At 50.6% G+C, this 21,438-nt stretch overlaps 1 protein-coding gene across 1 annotated transcript in view; it reads right to left on the bottom strand.

The window, feature by feature from the left end:
• Positions 1 to 21,438, bottom strand: part of C2PH3orf20 (chromosome 2p C3orf20 homolog) — a 746,030-nt gene that overhangs the window by 677,608 nt on the left and 46,984 nt on the right. The gene's annotated exons all lie outside the window — the stretch shown is intronic.

Below are 21,438 nucleotides of genomic sequence, written 5' to 3'. Positions count from 1 at the left end.
ACTGGTTTACCTGGGCCTGTTCCCTCAAACAGTGTTCCCTTCTACTGTTGTCCTGTCTCCTCAGACAGCGTACAAATCTTCTTTTGGCGGGGGTGTTGCCAACCAAACGCACTCCTTTTTCACATTCTTTTACCTGGCAGACGGTGAGTCACGCACGTATCTAATATCTGTGCTTGCCCCGTGTGTAGCCTACCCCTTTAGAGGTCATTCTAGGCTGTGTGTGACACGCATACGTTCATTCTTGTGTTACTGGGTGCCACAGCGTAGTGCAGGTTTTTCTTTCTGCACACGTGGTCTAGGAGGGGTTGCGTGCACGTCATCTCCCTTTTTTGGGGCTCCTGTGCGTAGCGTGACCCGTCATCTTTCCCCAGGGGTTACAATCAGCCTTGCAAGAGCACTAGGGTACAATTACCATCTGGTACCCAACCCCTTTGACCCCCAATTGCCCAGGACAATATTTTACAGCCACTCCCATACGCACATTAACATCAGTGCCATGGCTGGGAGGCGATGATTCCGTAAGGGTGGCAAAGGTGGAAGAGCCACAAGTGGTGGCCGTGGTGGATCCGGTAGGGGACGTGGTAGTTACTTGCAGGGTGAGCCTGTCCCCCCATGTGTGGAGGACCAGTCAAGGGCACCCATAATCCCCCCCCCTCCCGTTGAGGCTGATGTGGCTGACACCATCCATGCTCAGCCCTTGTTGGACCAGCCCATTGTGGCACCAGACCTGGCTGACTCCATGGCTGACTTCCAGGTCAGCAGGCCTATGACACGTGCGGTGGTGCACGTTGATGTCACCATGCCACGTGCATCTGGGGCAGCAAGGTCATCTGCTGCACCAAGTAGGCAGGGCGGAGAGGCTGCAGGGGCAGCTGCGGCTCCATCCACCCCAGCCCTCACACACCCAGCCCGGACAGTGTCGGTCCTAGTCCATGCTGCTGACATTCCCCCTGACACCATCACACTAGAGCCAATGCCTGCACCAACTCCCATGCTGAGTGTGCAATCCCACACTCCTGATACAGAGTCCACCAGGGCTCCTGCCCCTAGTGTCCAGGGCGGCGCAGGACACTCAGGATCACCACCACCTTCCAAGCGGAAGAGGAAGAGTGCTCGTCCGGCACAGGCTGATGCCCCAGACACGGCTACACAGTCCGGCCCATCCAGGAAGCCCAGCTTCACGGATGACGAACTGAATGCACTTGTCGAGTATGTGTCCGCGCATGACAACGAGATGGTCATTGTTGCAGGATCCAAGACCACACCTGCACAACGCCAGGCACACTGGCAGACCGTTGCGGACATCGTAAGTGCCCTTGGAATCGTGAGGCGCACAGCCAATGATTGCTATAAGCGCTGGAATGACCTAAAGCGCAGGGCAAAGAGTAAGCTGGCCTCAAGTCATGCCGCAACTCTAGTGACTGGAGGTGGGTCTCCAGTAGTAGACATGGAACTCACTCCACATGAGTCAGTCGCTGGGACCTACGTCACGGAGGAACAGATCCAAGGCGTGGGAGATTTGGCTGATTACGAGGCATTGTCCGGTGAGTGCACATGCATGTGTGTGTCATCCATGTGCATGGTGTGTGTGAGGGCTTCTGTTTGTGTGACAGGTGAGAGTGTGTGCGCCTGAGTCGTATGGGTCAGCCATGTGCTTCATGCAATACATCCTGCGCAGCTGCATTTGGCCATAGCAGTATCCCTTTTGCCAACAGTAGACATCTAGCCCAACTGCACGCCAGTTGCCCTTGAAGTGTCACCTTGCCACAACATTGTTGCTTGATTTTTCACTGTTCATTTAGTCAGATTGTTTGCATTCCACCACTTTTACTAGGCATGTCGCAGTCCTCTAGTCACATGTCTGACATGGCTATGGTAAAGTGGAGTGACTCTGTTACCGGGATATCATTTGTTCAAACATGTCCCTGTGCAATTGCACCATTTCGGACTGGCAGCTCCAGGTGAAGAATCTGACCTGTTTGAATTAGAAAAGCTATTACATGCGGGAACTGGACTGAATGAATAGGTGCTGCCCTCCTCTCCATCTTCACTCAATAGCAATGGTACATGCCATCTGTGTGATGGCATGTGTGTTTCACCTGCCAATCACAGGCCAATGTGTGATGCCACTGCCAGGCAGCATGCAGAAAATGTGTTCATCTTCCATCTTGGTGTCATCAGTGTGTGCCATTTGCGTGCCCTTCATACGCAGTGAGGGTGCATGCATGGGAGGGTTTTAGTCATGTGGGACATGTGTCAAACAAGTACTGGTTCTCTTGCTTCTCAGCCCTCATTGTGTGCCATGGTGCTAATGCCTGTTTCCATTTCTTTGTTTTTATGTCTTTGCAGGGGAAGACGCACCTGATACTGCTGGGGTTGTGGAGATGGTGCAGACCCAGGAGGGGTCCGAGGGCCGACCAACCACCAGTGAGGGACGTGGTGTGGTGGTGGGTGAGAACCCACAAGTGCTGCAGGTCCTGCTCTCAAGGGGTGTCTCTGGCTGCACCTCCCCCGAGCTGTACTCAGGTGTTGATTCGGATGAGACCTACGTGCCGTCGCAGGTGAGTGTTCCAGGGAGGGATTCTGTTCTGTCTCACCCACCTGCACCAGGGTCAGAACCCTCAATGGGGATGTCAGTGTTGGCAGCTACGCCTTTGGTGGTTACGGATGCAGGGTCACACTCCGCGACATCTGATCCTGTTCCTGGGCCAGCAGATCAGAGGGGGAATGCAGTCCCGCAGCCTCAGGCAGTGCCGGCACAGCAAGGCGCAGTTCGCCTTGCCCCAGACAGGTGTGGTGCCCGCCGACGTGGTGGCCGTACGTCACCTGGCAATACCGCATGGGAGCAATCCATTTACGGTATGGCAACCCAACAGGCAGCATCATCCGAGATGATGGCTCAGGCCATGGATAGGGTGGCCACTTCCATTGTCCCCCCTGAAAGGCTGATGGAGCGACTAGAGCAGGCAACCGACTCCATCTGCCAGTCACACAGGGAGGACATGTTGGGGTCCAACAGGGACAGGCGGGCGGCACTGGCGACTCTGCAGGAGGCCATCTCCATTGAGTCCCAGGGCCACAGGGAAGCCCTGAGGCAGGAGCTCCTTCACCTCAGGACGACTCTTGTTGAGCTTGAGGCTTCAACACACCAAAGGACAGAACAGCAGCTGGAGCGTCTCACCCGTACGCTCTCAGCTGAGATGCAGGCAACGAGGGCGGAGGTCCGGGCATCCCGTGAGTTGTTGCATGGGGACCTCCGCACACTCATCCTCCAGAACCAGACCTACCACACCCGCATGCTTGCAGCCATGGAGGAGCAGACTAGGGCCTTGCGTGGGCTGCCTCCCATAGTGCAACCACCTCCGGATGCAGCTGCACAGGGTAATAATAGCGACAGCAGTGATACTCCCACAATAGGGTAGCCGTGTGGGCCATGAGCCCATGGAGGTGTTTTTTTTTCCCAGGATCCACGCAGGTGGGTTCTGGTGTGCATCCTGTCCTCGGACCTCCTGGGTGGCCTCCCCAACCCCCCCGGGCCCTTCAATGGCCATTTTTTTTTTATTTTTTATTTTTATTTTTATTTTTATTTATTTTATTCCCAATTTTTTGGGGACGATTTGTTGGCTTCCGTGGTTCCTGTGGGCATACGCTGCATTGTGGCTGGGCACATGCAGGCTTGTAATGTATTTGGTTCAGATGCTTGGGTTTGAGTCACACACACCCCTCCTGCTTCCCGTTTCCATGGGCTTGCAAAGGGTGTGCCCAAGTGACAGTGAATTACACAGTGACGTTGGACTCCCATGAGCTGTGTAGTCAATACTGTGTATACATTCCTAGTGCATATTGCTGTTGTGTTGTACACTGCATGTTGCATTGATGTGTAACTCATCTTCTATGTCTACCTCCCAATTTGCAGGTCCCTTCCTCATGTCTACACAAGGACCTCTAGTCTGGAGATGTGGTCCATGTTGGCAGCAGTGCACCTACAACTCTACATGGCGCCAACACTGCACAGTTGGTAGTGGTGGGAGTGCAGGCATTTCCAGGTGGTGAGACTACTAATATTTGACATTAGTGATGTCATGTTAATGGTAGTACGTGCTCAAGTTTGTTGTTGGTCCGGCATTACTGTGAGCATTTCAGGTGTTGCAAGTTTCTAATAGGGACACTGTACATTGTGAAACTAGTGTCATGTTGTGGGGATTACTTTGTTTACCTGCAAATAGCATGACATGGCACGGTGTGTGGTGTGGCGGTGCTGGGGTTGGGTTGGCTGACATGGCACTGTCCTCTTGTTGGATTTTGCAAGTGGGTATTCATTTTAGCTGCTTGAATGTGTAACTTCACAAAACTGCATTGGTGGTGTCTGTGTGGGTAGGGATGCACACATTGTGACACTTCCAGGTGAACAATCTCAGGCTGATATGGTTTTCACGGTTCTTTCTCCAGACATTCAGGATCAGTGTCAGGTTGAGTCATCATTGATTGTCAGATGGAATGTGCCAGGGCAGTGTGCACTCCACAGGGGTGTGATTTCTATGTGAAGTAATTAGCCACTAGCTGTGTACGGGCTGCCTCCCCCCGTGCCCTTTCCCCTCCCATGCGCAGCGGCTGTGCATGTGGTTGGGGATGGGGGGGCACCACCATGTCCACGGCCAGGCCCCGGCGTGTTGCAACGTTGTGCAGGACACATGCTGCCACTATGATCCTGCACACTACTGGGGGAGCGTACAACAGCTGCCCGCCAGAACGGTCAAGGGAGCGAAAGCGTGACTTCAGCACTCCGAATGTGCGCTCCACTATGCCCCGGGTTGTAATGTGGGCTGCGTTATATCTTACCTGGGGTGGCGTGGTGGGGTTCCGAATTGGCGTCATCATGTGGGGGCTGAGAGGGTAGGCACTGTCCCCTGTGGAGGTGGTGATTGGTATCATTGGTGGGGTTGTGACCTTGCTCAGTATCTGACATGCATGCATGTGCAGTGGCATTCATACTCACCAAGCAGCCATGTATCGCCATGCCGCCCAGCTTCTAGGTCCCGGCTTAGGGTGGACATTCGGTAAATGAAGCTGTCGTGGGTTGACCCGGGATAGTTGGCATATACTGAGGTGATGATTCCCTTGGCATTACATACTACCTGCACGTTGATGGAATGCCAGTGCTTGCGGTTCCTATAGATGTGCTCAGATGCCCTGGGGGGACATAGAGCCACATGGGTGCAGTCGATGGCACCTAGCACTTTGGGGAATCGTGCCACAGCATAGAAATCCAGGGCGGCAGCATGCCTTTCTGCAGGGGTTCTGGGCAGGTATATGTGCCTGCGGACTGATGGGCGTGCAGTGATGATGTTCAAGACCTGGTGTAGGCAGCGTGACTGGGTGGCCTGTGATACACCACCCACAATGGCACTTGTCCGCTGAAATGATCCAGTGGCTAAGAAGTGCAGTACATTGAGGACCTTCTCCAGGGGGCTGAGTGCTTGGGAGCACAGGGTGGGTGATGTGAGGTCATCCTCCCACTCACTCACCAGGTCCAGTATGATGTGTGGTGGAAACCTGTACCTCCCATGCACCTGGTCATCAGGCATCCCGAAAAGGCTGGTTCTGGGTGTGAATATTCTGCCCCTGACTATCCTCCTCCTCCTCCTTTGGTAGGCCACGCCCACTGCTGCTAGGAACGGTATGTTCATCCTGGGTCTGAGCTTGTTATTTTTTTAGCGCGCTAATTAATGCGTTGCGTGTGTTGTAGGCGAGCGTGTGACCCGCGCACCCCTGAAATCCAGTACCCAGTCCAATAGCGTGTGGAAATTCCCGCGCACACCGGGATACAGGTGCGCTGACGTTCTTGCGTGTGTAAGTGTCCGCGCACACCTGATATACACGTACATAGGCCAATCGCGTGTACGCGCACTTTTGTCCAATTACACGCGATGAGACTCTGACGTGCTGTCCAATTACACGCGATGACACTCTGACGTGCAGTCTTTCCACGTGTGCTCTGTCATCACGTGCTGTGTGGGAAACACCCGTGCGGGTCATGTCCCAGACGCGCTTACGCGCTGAGGGCCTTTGGTCCAATAGATTCGCGTATGCGTGCTGACGCGCTTACGCGCTAAGGGCCTTTCCTCGGTTTTCACGCTGACGTGCAGGATTTTCACGTGCCAAATCACTCCGTACCAAGCTGGCCACGCGTAAGCACACGGAAGACCACGCTCCTGCCCAGAAGGCCGAACTACTGCCCCCCAGAGCCCCGAGCACGCTCCCACCTGCCATCTGCTGCTGCCTGACTGCCTGCTGCCCCTGCACTGCTGGGGGATGGGGGTGGTGGGAGACAAGCATTGTTGATCAGTACTGCAAGGTGACATGTGGGTTGGCTGGGAGGCATGCCCATGGTGGATGGGCTGCCTGCGGGACATGAGCATGGGTGCAGGGTAGTCCCCCGTGGTGTGGGCTGTCTGCAGGGTCCGTGGAGGTTGTGGAGCGTACACCTGGGAGGGCCCACACGGCCAATTCACGTGTGGTACTCCCCAGAACCCCTGAAATACACGTACCCTGCTGAAATCGCGTGTGGAACTTCCCGCGCACCCCTGAAATACACGTACCCTGCTGAAATCGCGTGTGGAACTTCCCGCGCACCCCTGAAATACACGTACCCTGCTGAAATCGCGTGTGGAACTTCCCGCGCACCCCTGAAATACACGTACCCTGCTGAAATCGCGTGTGGAAATTCCCGCGCACCCCTGAAATACACGTACCCTGCTCGCACTGGGCCAATCGCGTGTGGAACTTCCCGCGCACCCCTGAAATACACGTACCCTGCTGAAGTCGCGTGTGGAACTTCCCGCGCACCCCTGAAATACACATAGCCTGCTGAAATCGCGTGTGGAACTTCCCGCGCACCCCTGAAATACACGTACCCTGCTGAAATTGCGTGTGGAACTTCCCGCGCACCCCTGAAATACACGTACCCTGCTGAAATCGCGTGTGGAAATTCCCGCGCACCCCTGAAATACACGTACCCTGCTCGCACTGGGCCAATCGCGTGTGGAACTTCCCGCGCACCCCTGAAATACACGTACCCTGCTGAAATCGCGTGTGGGACTTCCCGCGCACCACTGAAATACACGTACCCTGCTCGCACTGGGCCAATCGTGTGTGGAAATTCCCGCGCACCCCTGAAAAACACGTACCCTGCTGAAATCGCGTGTGGAACTTCCCGCGCACCCCTGAAATACACGTACCCTGCTGAAATCGCGTGTGGAACTTCCCGCGCACCCCTGAAATACACGTACCCTGCTGAAATCGCGTGTGGAACTTCCCGCGCACCCCTGAAATACACGTACCCTGCTCGCACTGGGCCAATCGCGTGTGGAAATTCCCACGCACCCCTGAAATACACGTACCCTGCTGAAATCGCGTGTGGAACTTCCCGCGCACCCCTGAAATACACGTACCCTGCTGAAATCGCGTGTGGAAATTCCCGCGCAACCCTGAAATACACGTAACCTGCTCGCACTGGGCCAATCGCGTGTGGAAATTCCCGCGCACCCCTGAAATACACGTACCCTGCTGAAATCGCGTGTGGAACTTCCCGCGCACCCCTGAAATACACGTACCCTGCTGAAATCGCGTGTGGAAATTCCCGCGCACCCCTGAAATACACGTACCCTGCTCGCACTGGGCCAATCGCGTGTGGAAATTCCCGCGCACCCCTGAAATACACGTACCCTGCTGAATTCGCGTGTGGAACTTCCCGCGCACCCCTGAAATCCACGTACCCGCCCAAATCGCGTGTGAGACTTCCCGCGCACCCCGGTATACACGCACACGTATTTTTTGTCAGCGGGTGTCCGTGTTTGTGGGTACCCCTTTGCACGTCATTTGTCCTGGAGGCCCACAGTATAGAACATTCATCATGGCAGTATATAGGTGCTATTTGTTGGCGCACCTTTTGGCGCACATTTCTTACAGCCGCAGAGACGCTACCGCCTGCTTTCTTGTGGCGGTCGCGTTTGTGCCTGTGCGCTGGTTTGAGCGTGCGCTTTTTTGCCCTATTCTATTCCATGAATACGTGTTGTAGGCGAGCGTGTGGGCGTTCCGCGCACTTGTGCCCTGAACTTCCCCCGTGACGCCCACGTTTTGGCAAGTTGTTCCCCATTCCGAGTGTTACGCCCGTGTTCCGCCTACTTTTGTTGCGTGCGCCGCGCTATGTGCGAATTTCGCTGTGGCGTGTGCGATTTTCGCTGTGACCTGGCGCACGCTGTTAGATGGCCTGTGCGCCAACGTGCGTCGCGCACTTTTTTATCGCACATCCGCTGGTTTTCTCGCGCACGGACTTCCATGAATCGATGTGCGCTGCTTTTCGTGCGATTTTCGCACTTGCACTGCGATTTTCGCTATTCCACTGCGATTCGCACGTTTTTGCCCACTTGCGCCGCGCTAATTATTCCATGAATCGGCCTGATAGTATATTATATGCAACTGTTCGGTGTTGATGGAGAGAGAATCAGTGAGAGCACTGTGAGCATGATAAATCTGTGAATGTCTTGTTGGACATGCGAGGTAATGCATGGGTTGTGCATGGTTGGTGTTGCATGGGCAATGTAGTCCGGGGGAGGTATTGTCTTTCGGTTTGGGTATTGGTCTGTTATGGAATTTACCTGATTTGGTAAAAGTTGACGGCCAGGCGGTCGTTATAGAGTGAGGTAGCGCCTCGGCTCTTTGATTACTAGGAGGTTTGGTTTTTAGAATTTGGGTGTGAATATTAGTCTGGTTTATGGAAATCTTTATTCTGGTAAGGTTTGAACAGCGATGTGGTTGTTCTAAGGGGAGTTAGCGCCTTCCCTAGGGTTTTTTATCCTTCTCATCTTATAAGACAGTTAGTTGCTGGTGGTAAAGGGGTAGCTGGGGACGCCTAGTAATGACCCGTTGGTATTAGGTGTGGTGTGTCCTGAGATGATGAGTACATTATTTTCCATGTTATTCGTGGCATTTATTGTAGATTTCGTTTTGTCTGTGGGTTCAACAGTCAGATTTGTGTGATGATGCAATTCTTCCAAATAATACCATTGTGATTTTACCAGTCATTGATGGTGGCATTGGGAGTGCGTGGCCACTGCTCCCAATGTGTTTGGAAGGTTTGTACAACGTGGTCTGGTAACGTGTGAGGTGTTGAGTCCACGGGTGTGTGTGTGATCAGTGATGTTGTTTGTTTCCACCCGGTGAATCCTTGTTGGAGTGTGGTTGTGGTTGTTTTTTTTTGGAGGCTTTAGGTCTCAGCTCTCTAGAGTGGCAGTTTAGAGGCCTGCTGGAGATTCCAGGGTGGCAGCTTGGACACCCGCATTGTTGTAGGCAGGGGCAGGTGGTATGAGGTGAAGCAGTTTGTGGTGGTTAGGAATGTAGGTGATGTAGCCCAGTTTTAGGGTTGGCCAGGTCCTGGGGTGAGAGCCCAGTTGCTTGTTTGTGGCAGGAACAGGCAGATGGATGATAGTATTTTTGGTGATTGGTACATGGAATGTAGTTTGTCAGGGTGTGGTGTTTTGATGGTTGGGTTTGGTCGTGGAAGTGTCCGTATGCCAGTTGAGTGTTGTGTGTGTGTATGTATCTTGTAAGGTGGCAGTTATGTTGGACTGGTATGTGACTTGTTTTGTGTACGTTTGGCTTTGTAAAGGAGGGAGGTGTGTTGTATTGTGCCTGTCTGAGGTGAGGTAGTGTGTGATGTCACGTGGAATGTTTATGAGTGGATGATGGAATGTTCTGAGTGAGTGTTCTGTGTAGTGGCAGTTACAGCTGGCTGGCCCTGGGTGATGGGAGCCGGTGTTTGTCCACTACCTATGTCTGTTATGTCCTCATGTGGATTGTAACTATTAAGCTGGAAATAAACTTACATGAAGTTAATCTGAAGAGCTTGAAACCTGCCTTTTAATAGTCCATTTAACCAAGTTGTTTCAGTGAATTTCATAGGTTTTTATTAGTGCAACTTAACCATAACGTCCCTTTAACAGAGTTTTTTCAGTGAATTTCATGGGTTTTTACCAGTGCATGCTAATTTCCTACTACTTACTAATTTCATACTGACCCCAATATAGCAAACTTTGTGTCCAATTTACAAAGTTTCACTTTAAAACTATGCCATTTCCCACCTTCTAGCATAATTTTTTAACACTTCTAGACACTTTTTGCAACTTGTTCCAACTGTTTTTGCGTCCGTCGTCGTCTGCGAACTTCTGACGTTATCGCAGAATTTCCGGACAGCGTCACATGACCTTGCGTGCGTGGAATTATGACGTCTCCTCGACCTCGTCAGCACTTCGCAAACGGGTCCATGTTTCACGAACAGTTCGGAACTGCATTTTCAGCTGATCTAGGAACTTTGAAGCTCAAAATGTACCCTTGCACAATTCCTACATCTATTCTTGTTCATTATACATTAACAATCTAGCACAGACCACACACTTGCAAGAATATTAGCGAAACTGCAATTTATCTTAAAAATGGCATCTGCTTTTGCCATCCCTCCCCCTAAGATCCACCACCACCTAGAGAATCTACAAAACAAAAAAAGTGCAGTACTTCCAAAGACAATGACGAGGACCAAGAAGATGAGGTAGAGGAAGTGCCTACCTCTAGCACCAAGAGAGAATCATGCGTGTGGCAGTTCTTTACCACTGTTGGGAATGTCCAAAGGCTAAAGCTACGAAAGTTAAATGGACTGAGTGTACTCAGTCGCAGACTACCTGGACAGTACTCCTACGGAACAACCTCCATGAGCCGCCACACCCAATCCAACCACTGCAATGCTCTCAGAAAGGCTGTTCCTTTCTTAGCAAGTAGTAGGCTGTCTTCCTCCACCTCATCTTCCTCAACCAATACTGTAACCACACAGCCTATTTCTGTGGGACAGAAAATGGCACTAGCTACCTCGCAAGAAATAAACGAGGCTGTTGAACCATATCTTTGGAAGACAACAGTACTCTGTATATACTGCAACACACCACTCTGCAAGGAGGAGCAATTTCGAAGTGCTTTTGAAGCTGTAATCAAGGAGCATGAGAAACACTGTCCCCTACCTTAGATGTATTTAGTATTTAGTATTTTATTTATTTCTATAGCGCACCAGGCCCAGGGGCAACCGGGCGCTTAACTTAGTTACAACAAGATGAAGGCAAGACAAGGCATGTGACAGAGTATTACAGGAGTATTACAAGAAGTTTTACAAAATTTACAAAGTATACATTCAAGCGCATATAGATAAGGCAGTGATATACAGGATAGTTAATAATGGATGCAAAGTAGGTCAAAGTGCAAGTAGGGCAGTAAGCTGGTATTAGCTGTCTTGGGAGGATAGCCAAGCTTTGGTAAGGTGTTTGAATTTCAGGAAGGAAGGTTCTGCTCTAAGGTCATTGGGGAGTGAGTTCCAAAGTTTGGCTGCCAGGATGGGGAAGCTGGTTCCACCTGATCTTTGGAGATTAAAACGCGGGATGACAAGGCAGTTGGCTTGGGCTGCTCTGCGAGGTCTGGTTGAATTGTGGAAAGAGAATCTGTTTGCCAGGTAACGAGGGGCTTGGTTGTGGAGGCATTTGTGTGTGAGAGCCAGGGACTTCAAGGAGATGCGATGTGGGATAGAGAGCCAGTGCAGGTTGCGCCTGGTGTCGGATATATGCTGGCGCCTAGGAATGTTAAGGGCCGCTCTGATCGCATTGTTTTGGACAATTTGTAGCTTGTTTAAGTTGCGGAGATTAGTACCTAGGTAGAGGGCATTACAGTAGTCGACCTTGGATAGTACGAGGGTCCTGGCCAAGGTTACGCAGTTGGCAGTGGTTAGGAACGGGCGACAGGCGGTGATGAGCTTGCAAGTATACGCTGCTGCAGATGAGACTGCGTTGGACTGTCTAGTCAAGGATAGGGTTGAGTCGATGTAAATCCCTAAGGTTTTCGTGTCCTTGGCAATAGGGATGGTGTTCCCATCAATGGTGAAAGACTTGAAAGCAGGGTCAAGTTTAGTGAGTTTTTGTGGTGAACCAAGAATGAGGAGCTCTGTCTTTTCATCGTTTAGGCAGAGGCCGTGTTGGGCCATCCACGCTTGGATGACCTGGTAGATGGCGTTGATGGCACGGGAGTCAGTTGTGTAGTCTCCTGTGATGGGGATTAGTATCTGTGTGTCGTCAGCGTAATTGGTATACGTGACGCCCAAATGGTCCAGAATATCGAAAAGGGGTTTGGTAAACACGTTATATAACGTGGGCGAGACACAAGACCCTTGGGGCACACCACAAGAGACCGGAGCGGGTGGTGCGGCCGCAAGTGGGGAAAACACGCGCATAGATCTATTATCCAGGAAGGATCTGATCCAAGTAGAGGCATTTTCTGAGAAATGTGCGGCTGATTTGAGGTGATGGCAAAGAATTTTGTGATTGACAAGATCAAAAGCAGCAGAGAGGTCCAGGAGAAGTAATAACGCCAGTTTGCCTTTGTCTTTGAGCTCTTCGATCTGCGTTTTTAAATCGATAAGGGCGGTCTCAGTGCCATGGCGAGGCCGGAACCCTGATTGCCTGAGTCCCAGAAGTTTATTAGATTCAAGGTATTCCTGAATTTGTAGGTAGGCCGCGCGGTCAAGGATTTTTAGTAAAAAAGGTACAGTGGTAATTGGCCTGTAGTTAGTGGGTATGCTGGGATCCAGGGTAGGTTTTTTCAGAAGCGGGATGACCCACGCATCCTTAAGATTGTCCGGTACAATCCCAGAGCTGAAGGAGGAGTTGATGAGCGTAGTGATGAATGGTGCTAGGTCGTGAGCTGCTTCCTTAATAATAGGTGCAGGACAAAGGTCACCCTGACAATTGGAAGGTTTAAGGCTAGTGATGATCTTTTCCACTTCGAGAATGGAGAGAGGAGAGAAGCTAAAAGGAGTCAGAGAGTCTGTGCTAGAGAGGTTTGTGGTAGGTATAGGGATCTGTAGAGGGTAGGATTGAAGGCTAGATTGTTTGTTGTTGATTTTAATTTGGAGAGTGGCAATCTTACCTAGGAGAGCTTCTTGGATTTTGGAGCACCAGGTGCTATCTTTGGTACAAGTGTCAGGTGGAGTAGCAGGAGTTTCAAGTTCTTTTAAGATTTTAAACAATTCTTTGGTGTTAGATTTGGCTTGTTCGATACGTTTGTTGTATGTGTCTTTTTTTGCCTGGAATATAGCTTCCTTGTAGTTGAGGGTGGCCAGGAGTACGCGTGATTTATTAGCTGGCGAGTGATTGCTTCTCCAGTGGGATTCTGCAATTCGTTTTTCTTTGCGCAGGGCTCTGAGATGGGGTGTAAACCAAGAGTTTAGGTGGGCTCGAGGTTTAGGTTTTCTCAGTTTCGAGGGTGCGATGGTGTCTAAGGCTATAAGCATGGCCTGGTTGAATGTGTCGATCAAGGCCGTAGGGTCAGAGCATGAGGGATCCCGGTCATTGAGAGCTGGAAGGAGGAGGGGGAGGAGTCTATCGCAGGTAATGTTGCGTTTGTTGCGAGTGGCCATAGCCGGTGCAATGTTGTGAGGGAGGCTGATAGGTTTGGACTCAATATTGAATGTAATTAAGTTGTGGTCTGTCCAGGCACACTGTTGGTTAGAGGTGATGTTGATGGGACAGTTGAGGGCGGCTAGCCAGTCAAGGGTTCTGCCCTTGTTGTGGGTGGGTTGGTTTAGGAACTGAGTGAATCCAGCATTAGTGAGGATGTTGTCAATAGACGAAGCAGCAGTGTCCTTGGGGTCGTGGAGGCCTAAGTTAAAATCCCCCAGTATCAAGACCTGGGAGATAGCTTTGGTGTTGTGTGAGAAGATGTTAGAGAGGTCCTCCGCGAAGGTGGATAGTGGGCCAGGTGGCCGGTAGAGTAGATGGAAGGTGATAGAATGGTTAGGTGTGACAGCTAGTTTAGCTGTCAGTGCTTCCAGAGTGGAGGCGTGATGTGTGGCTGAGAGGTGGAAGTTCAGAGCCTTTTTGTGGATGATGGCGATGCCACCTCCTTTAGATTGGATGGAATTACGGTCATGTCTGATAATGTTGTAGCCTGGAGGGATAGCGAGGGAGAGAAGAGGACCTGAAGCTGGGTGGAGCCAGGTTTCAGTGATTGCTATAAAGTCGAGGTCAAGGTTGATGATCAAGTCAGCTACTTCTAGGGCGTGAGCCGGGAGTGATCTGGCGTTGATTAGCGCGCCTTTGATATTGTTTGGGTTAGGGGAGTTGGAGGATGGTGGTAGATTAGGTGAAAGTGTGGGTGGTGACAAAGGGAGAGGCAGTTTGATGCGGTGAGCTAAATGATGGGAAGCGTATCACACGCGCAACATCTTCTCCTGTCCACCTGCCCCTCTAAGTTAGTGCTTGGTGTCTCTTCCATCATTTCCCTCCCCACCTTACTTTCTAACCTCTACTGCAAAAAAATAATAATCAAGAAATGATAAAAAAAGGTTCCCTTGGTAACCATCTTTTCACAGTTAAAAAATAGAACTAAAAAAATAACATATTGGGCCTCATTACAAGTTTGGAGGTAGCCATGCCCTTATGGCTGGCTCCAAACTCGGGTCCGGGTCCGTGGTCCCTGAATGGGGAAATACCGGCCCATTCCGACTTTGGTGGGCCCGGTATTTCCCCATTCAGGGAACCTGGATCCGGACCATCCCCATTCCCATTTGAGACCTTATAGGGCTCAATGGGAATGGGGAGGGAACTAACAAAGGGCCCGTTACTCCTGTCCTTCTAAAACCATTAAGAACAACATTGACTCCCTCGCCCCAACCTTGGATGATCTCTGCAATCTTTCCTTTTCCACTGGAATTTTCCCACATGCCCTTAATTTCTCCCTTGTGCACCCCCCGCTGTTTATGAAACCCTCTGCCGACCCCTCCATTCTGGCAAACAACCACCCTATCTCCATCACTCTTTTTTGGGCAAACTCCTGGAGAAGTTGGCTATCACTCAGCTGACCCTCCACACTCAATCTATTGGCTGCTTCCATGACTATCAGTCTGGCTTTAGAGCATCCAGAGGCATGGAAACTGCTCTTCTGAACACCCGTTAAGACCTGCTCTCAAATCATGACGCTAACTCTCCCTCTGTCCTCATTCTCCATGACCTCTCCTCTGCCTTTGACATGGTCAACCACAACATCGTGATCGCACGTCATTGTGACACCCTGGCAATCACAAGGCAGGCTCTCGTGTGGTTAATCTCCTTTCTCGCCGACCGCCCATTCCAGGTAGAACTCAGAGCCTTTCTCTTGAATATTGCTGTCTCTACCTGTGGCTTTCCCCAGGGATCTAACCTCTCACCCTGGTTTTTCAATGTCTATATGGCTGCCTTGGCACATGTGATTGCCACTTTCACCTCTAACTTCCAGTGTTACGTCGATGGCATGCAACTATCTTTCAGCCTACCCTCAGCTGCCTCCTCCTCCTCGCTCATATCTGACTGTCTGTCCGCTATTCAGTCATGGTGTGCTGCAAATGACCTCTGCCTCAATGCCAGTAAGACTGAGATTGTTCGCTTTGGGACTCCTGCGCCTACATTCCCACTTCACTCTGGCTGGCCTCCCTTGGCCCTGCGCCCCCACCCACCTATGAGGCAAAACACCTCAGGGTCATCTTTGACTCCACTCTCTCCTTCTCCTCTCACATCTCTGACATCTCTAAAAGGTCTACCAGCTACACCTCCTCAGAGGTACTCTACCTTTCCTCACTTTCCCCCTGCGACTCACTGTCTCTAGAGCCTTGGTTATCTCTAGGCTGAACTATTGCAACAGCCTCTTCCCAAACCTCCCTTCTTCTGCCTGCGCCCTCTGAAAATCATCTAGAACAGAACCACAAGACCTATCCTTGGCCTCAGGCCACGGGCCACATCTCTCTGGTACTGAAATCCCTTCACTGGCTCTCCGTGGCTGCAGGTATCAAGTTTAAGACCCTCTGCATTGTCCACAAGGCTTTCTGGGGTCTGGACGTTTCCTAGCTAAATACTGTCTCTCACGAGCCCTCCGCTCATCTACCTCGAACCATCTGTGAGTGGGCTGGTTCTCCAAGCAGAGATTTGGAGGGAGATCCTTATCCTCAGCCAGTGCTTCCCTCTGGAATAGACTCCCTGCCGCCCTCCGTCTTGTGCCTGACCTTCTTAAGTTCCGTAAACTCCTCAAGACCTTCCTCTTCTCCTCTTCCTTCTCTCTTCCTCTTACCTGCTAACCTAGCACTCTGCTCTCTCCAGCTCACCCTCCTCTTCCTTACAGGTTGCTGACTGGCTGCCTTGAGTACCTCAGAGTTTCCCCACTCCAGGTATCCCCTGCCAGTCCTCTCTCGCACTTGCCTCAGGGCCCTACACCCACCCACCCTCACTGCACTTAGAAATAACCCAAGAGAGTGGCTCTCTCTGCACTTAACATGGGTGACCAATGCAGTTTCAGTTTCAGCCAGGAGTTCAGCAGCGGAGAGGAGGAGAGAAAGCAGAGGCAAAGAGGAAGGTTTTGAGGTGTTTCCGGAGCCGGATAAGGTGCTCCTCAATTTTCAGAGAGGCAGTTCCAGAGGGAGGCCCCAGCCGAAGAAAGCGATCTACCACAAACTTGTTGCTTGGAGAAGTGACTGACCCTGAGGGAGTTGGAGGTGGATGAGTGAAGAGCTTGAGAAGGAAGATATTTAGGAAGAGAAAGTTGAAGGTATTTAGGCCCTAGGCCCCAGAGACTTTGTGGACGATGCAGCAAGTTTTGAACTTAATCCTCGCAGCCACTGGGAGCCAGTACAGAGATTTCAGTTCTGGAGAGCTACGATCACTGGGCTTGAGGCGAATGACAAGTTTCACAGTCCTGTTCTGCATGAGTTGCAGAGGGCGAAGAGTAGAGGCAGGCAGATTTAGAAAGAGGCTGTTGCAGTAGCCCAGCCTAGAGAGAACAAGAGCTCTGGAGAAAGTGAGCTTATGAGGGAAGGAGAAGAAAGGAAGAATACCTCTGAGGAGGTGCAGCTGCTAGTGTGACTTCTTAGAGACGTCAGAGATGTGAGGAGAGAAAGAGAGTGTGGAGTCGAAGACGACACCAAGGTTTTTAGCCTCACAGATGGGAGCAGGAAGAGGGCCAAGAGTGGCTGGCCAGAAAGAGACAGGAAAGGAGGGAGCGGGTGTGCTGAGGAGGAGAATATCACTGGCATTAAGGCAGTGATCATTGGCGGCACACCACTCCTGTATTGCAGACAGACAGTCGGAGAAGAGAGAAGGAGAAGAGAGAAGGAGAAGAGGTGGCTGAAGGGAGCATGAAAATTAACTGAGTGTCATCCGCATAGCACTGACAGTTGGGGCAGAGAGCGGCAATGTGGTGGGCAAGAAGTGCCAGATATTGGTTGAACAGCCAGGGAGACAGGTTAGACCCCTGGGGAACACCACAGGTAGAGATGAAGATAGAGGAGAGGAAGGATTCAAGTTGGACCTGGGAGGGTCGATCGAGAGGAAAGAAGTCAGCCAAACCAGGGCTTGATTAGTGATACCCAGGTTATCATGGAGATGGTTGAGCAGGATGGCATGGTTGACTGTGTCAAAGGCAGAAGAGAGATCAAGTAAGATGAAGACACAGGGGGTATTGGAATTAAGGTTTGGAGAGCAGGTCTTCACGGATGTTCAGGAGAACAGTTTCCATGCTTCTGGCAGCTCAGAAGCCAAACTGATGTTCATGGAGACAACCAACAGATTCAGTGTGAGAGTAAGCTGGGAGATGTCCAGCTTTTCCAGGAGTTTTCCCAGGAAGATAGTGATGGAGATTGGGCGAAAGTTAGCCGGGCAGGACGGGTCGGCAGAGGGTTTCTTAAGAAGAGGGTGCACAAGGGAGTGCTTCAGGAGGAAAGGGAAGACTCCAGTGAGGAAGGAGTGGTTGCAGAAGGGAGCCAGACCAGGAGCCAGGGTGTCAATGCGGTCCTTGATGGTTTTTGCGGAACAAGGGTGAACCTGTTTTGACGAGACTTTTATAGATCAGACTTGTCTAGAAATCTAGTCTGGGGATAACTGGGGAAAGGGAGAGAAGGATGGATGAGAGGTGGCTGAAGAAAGGCCAGAGCAAGAGCAGGGAGTAGAGGGAGGAGGGGGAGAGGAAGAGAGAGAGGACAGGATGTCCTGGGTTTTAGAGAAGAAATAAGAAGCCAGAGCCGTGCAGAGCGCCTGGGAGGTGATAGGGTAGGTAGAGACTGCAGCAGGATTTCCCAGTTCCTTGCAGATTTTAAAGAGTTCAGCCGATTTGTTAGATGCAGCAGAGATACTGACTCAGATGTGAGCTCTCTTCTCGGTGTGGACAGATTGCCTTTGGAGCAGGCGGCAGGCCAGTTTTTCATGTACCGGAAGCACGCCATTTCCTCTCAGCCACCCTGCACTTGCATTTGAGGGTGTCGTACCAGGAGTTGCACTTGGCTTTGGGCTTCAAGCAGATCCTCTTGACAGGGGCAAGAACATTAAGAGTATCAGATATAGCAGAGTGGAACATGGAAAAGGCTGTGTCAGGATGTGAGTCAGGCAAAGGGTGGGGGGTGCGAAAGTGGCGGCGAAAGCCTCAACTGACACATGCTTCATGAGTCCGATAACCGAGAAGGTGGGTGGCAGTGCTGGAGGTGGCTTGGCCTGAGGGGTAGAGAGGGTGAGCTGGGAGAAAATTGGAAAGTGATTGCTCCAGGAGAGAGGAGTGGTGAGAGGGATGGAAAGGGGAAGGTCTGAAGAGATCAGAACATCCAGAGTGTGCCCTACAGAATGAGTCGGGCCAGAGGGGAGAACAGAGAGTGAGAGAGAGAGTCGCAGAGGTTGCGAAAGAGTCCAGAGGAAGGACAATAAGCATCCAGGTGGATGTTAAAGTCTCCAAGAAGGAGGAGTTGAGTGGTCGGGACCAAGAGGGAAGAGGAGAGATCTGCCCACTCAGAGAGGAAGGAGGAGATCTAAACAGGTGGCCGATAGATGGTGGCCACAGTAAGGGAATGGTTAGGAGAGAGAGAGAGCCTGCAGATGAGGCATTCAAAAGAGGAGTAGGCCTGCATAGGAATGAAAGAGGCAGGAATCCACTCGAGGAAGATCAGGGCTACACCCCCTCTGGACCGTTTGAACCTGGGAGCGGAGAGGATCTTGTAGCCATTAGGGAGGTGAGTGTAAAAGCTTGTGACAGAGCAGGACGTGAACCATGTCTCAGTGAGACCGAGGACATGAAGGTCAAGTCCTTCCAGGAGGCAGCAGATGTCAGAGGAGTGTTTGACAGCTGAGCGAGAGTTTAGAGTGGCAATATGGAGAAGGGTGCCATCCTTGAAAGACTTCTGGGGAGGGCTACAAATCAGAGATACACCCTGCGGAGGTGTAGAAGAAGTCTGAGGGGGGGTAGAAGAGGAAAGAGGAGAGGGCAAGGTAGCCAAGGAGGAGACAGCAGGAAGAGGCAAGGAAGAGAGGGGACAGCAGGAGAAGGAAGGAAGTTGATGAGGCGCGGGAAGCGTCTGTCAAAGAGGAGAAGATTGGCCTGAGGGCCATGGACCAAGACGGTACCATTCAAGTAAATATTTATGATGACCTGAGAGGATTTGAAGGAGGTCAGGAAGGCCTCCCACCTGCTGCCACCATTAATGGGAGAAGAAGAGAGAGGAGAAAGCACAGAGACCATATGAAGAGTCCATAGGTCTGGCGAGGGAACGACAAAGAGGATGTCAGGGATGTTTGCCTAGAGGAGGCACTGGTATAGGTGTCAGCGATAGGAAGGACTGGGTTGGAGACAGGATGTCCTTTTTAAACTTCTTCCTACCAGAGTTAGTGAAGAGAGCAGGATAGTCGATAGAGAAGCAGTTGGAAAAGATAGGAGAGACAGAGAGCACCATAGAGTAGGTGGGGAGAGGTGAGAAGAGAAAGGTGGGAAGGAGAGAGGGTAGGGGCACAAGCAGACTAGACAGAGAGAGACGAGACAATAGAACAAGACAACAGGCAACACTCACCTACTCTGTTTTTTGCAATTGCTCGATCCAAATGCAACTTTGCCTGAAGATCGTCTGTCTGTTCTCCCTTGTCTTCTCCCCTTAATTACACTAGGCAAAACAGCAGAATCGCTGTCAGGCCTATTTGCTGTGTCTCAACTGTTCATTGTATTTTGCGCACTTACCCTGCCTGCGCAGACTATTATCGTCTCCGAATTTCAAGGGCTCTGAGCGACTGTTGTTTTTTCCCCATATCCCCACCCTCCTTGAGAGCTTTCAAACACTTCCTGTGTATAGGCGCTATATAAATAAACAATACAATACAATACAGATTGTCCGAGTCATGACCTTATGCCATGACCCAGACAACGTGGACACTGCACATGACCACAGGCTACACCTCAGTCACCAAAGGTATATCACTATTTTTTGTATCTACATTATGACACTTGGCAAAAAATAAAACACAGACACATTTGCAAAACCATGCTTTCAGGCCCTTGCCAATGCTCCTTACACGAGTTTGCTGGAAATACGCCCATGTTTTATTTTTTCAAAAGTGTCATATAGTCATATAACTTAGCCCCCACTTGACATGATCCATTCAGACTTTACACAAACATTCAAGGTTGGGTATCTAATCTTTTTGAGAACATTTGTCCACATTTGTCAAATGGCAACAAAGTTATGAGCTGTCTAAAAATGTTGGAACACCCCGTAATTTAGCCCTTTCTTGACAAAGTCCCACCAAAGTTTGCAAAAACATTTATGTTGAGATCTAAAATCTTTTTTGCAAACATTTGTGCAGATTCAATAAATGGCACCACATTTATAAGCCTTGACAATATTTTGGAACCCATCTCCCCCCACCCTCTAATTTTGTTCCCTCTTGACAAAACAGCATCAATCTTTCCATAGCCATTCAGAATCCGGTCTAGAATCAAAATTCCAAAATTTTATGTGGTTTCATTGAGTGGCGCCAAAGTTATAAGCCATCCAAAAACTATTAATTCAACAAACCATATTCCCTGACCAGTCTTGTGTCTCTGTTTCAGCTATCTATTTATACTATTTTATGAACAATTCAAACATTACAAGTGTCATACTATTAAATCTAACAACACTGAACACAATACAATTCAAATTGCATACGCAAAACTCTGTATTGTTTAATTTCATTGAATAGCATAAGGCAACAGAGATCTCTGAATGTCAGTTTTGTGGTGTATTACATATAGTTATGGGTGCTGCGGATCGCTAACCAGTGTAGAGCCACTTCCACAGGGAAACAAGAATAGAACTAGATCACTACAAACATGAAAGAATACCAGAGCAAATATGCACCAGCAGGGCCAAATCTCTTGCAGTACAGTGTCTGATATGGGAGGGTCTGGTGAAGGCCAGTGGTAATTAGGGGGTTGAATCAGGAAATCTAGGAAAAAAGGAAAGCTTGTAGTGTCGTGCAGAACGGATGCGACCTAGCAGTTTGGCCTGGTCTGCCCCTTTTGCTGTGGGACCATGCCTAA

The sequence above is a fragment of the Ambystoma mexicanum genome, chromosome 2p, assembly GCF_040938575.1.
Source record: "Ambystoma mexicanum isolate Mex_15411 chromosome 2p, UKY_AmexF1_1, whole genome shotgun sequence".
Taxonomy (NCBI): domain Eukaryota; kingdom Metazoa; phylum Chordata; class Amphibia; order Caudata; family Ambystomatidae; genus Ambystoma; species Ambystoma mexicanum.
The sequence above is the reverse complement of the archived record's forward strand: the minus strand, read 5'-3'. Positions and strand labels throughout refer to the sequence as shown.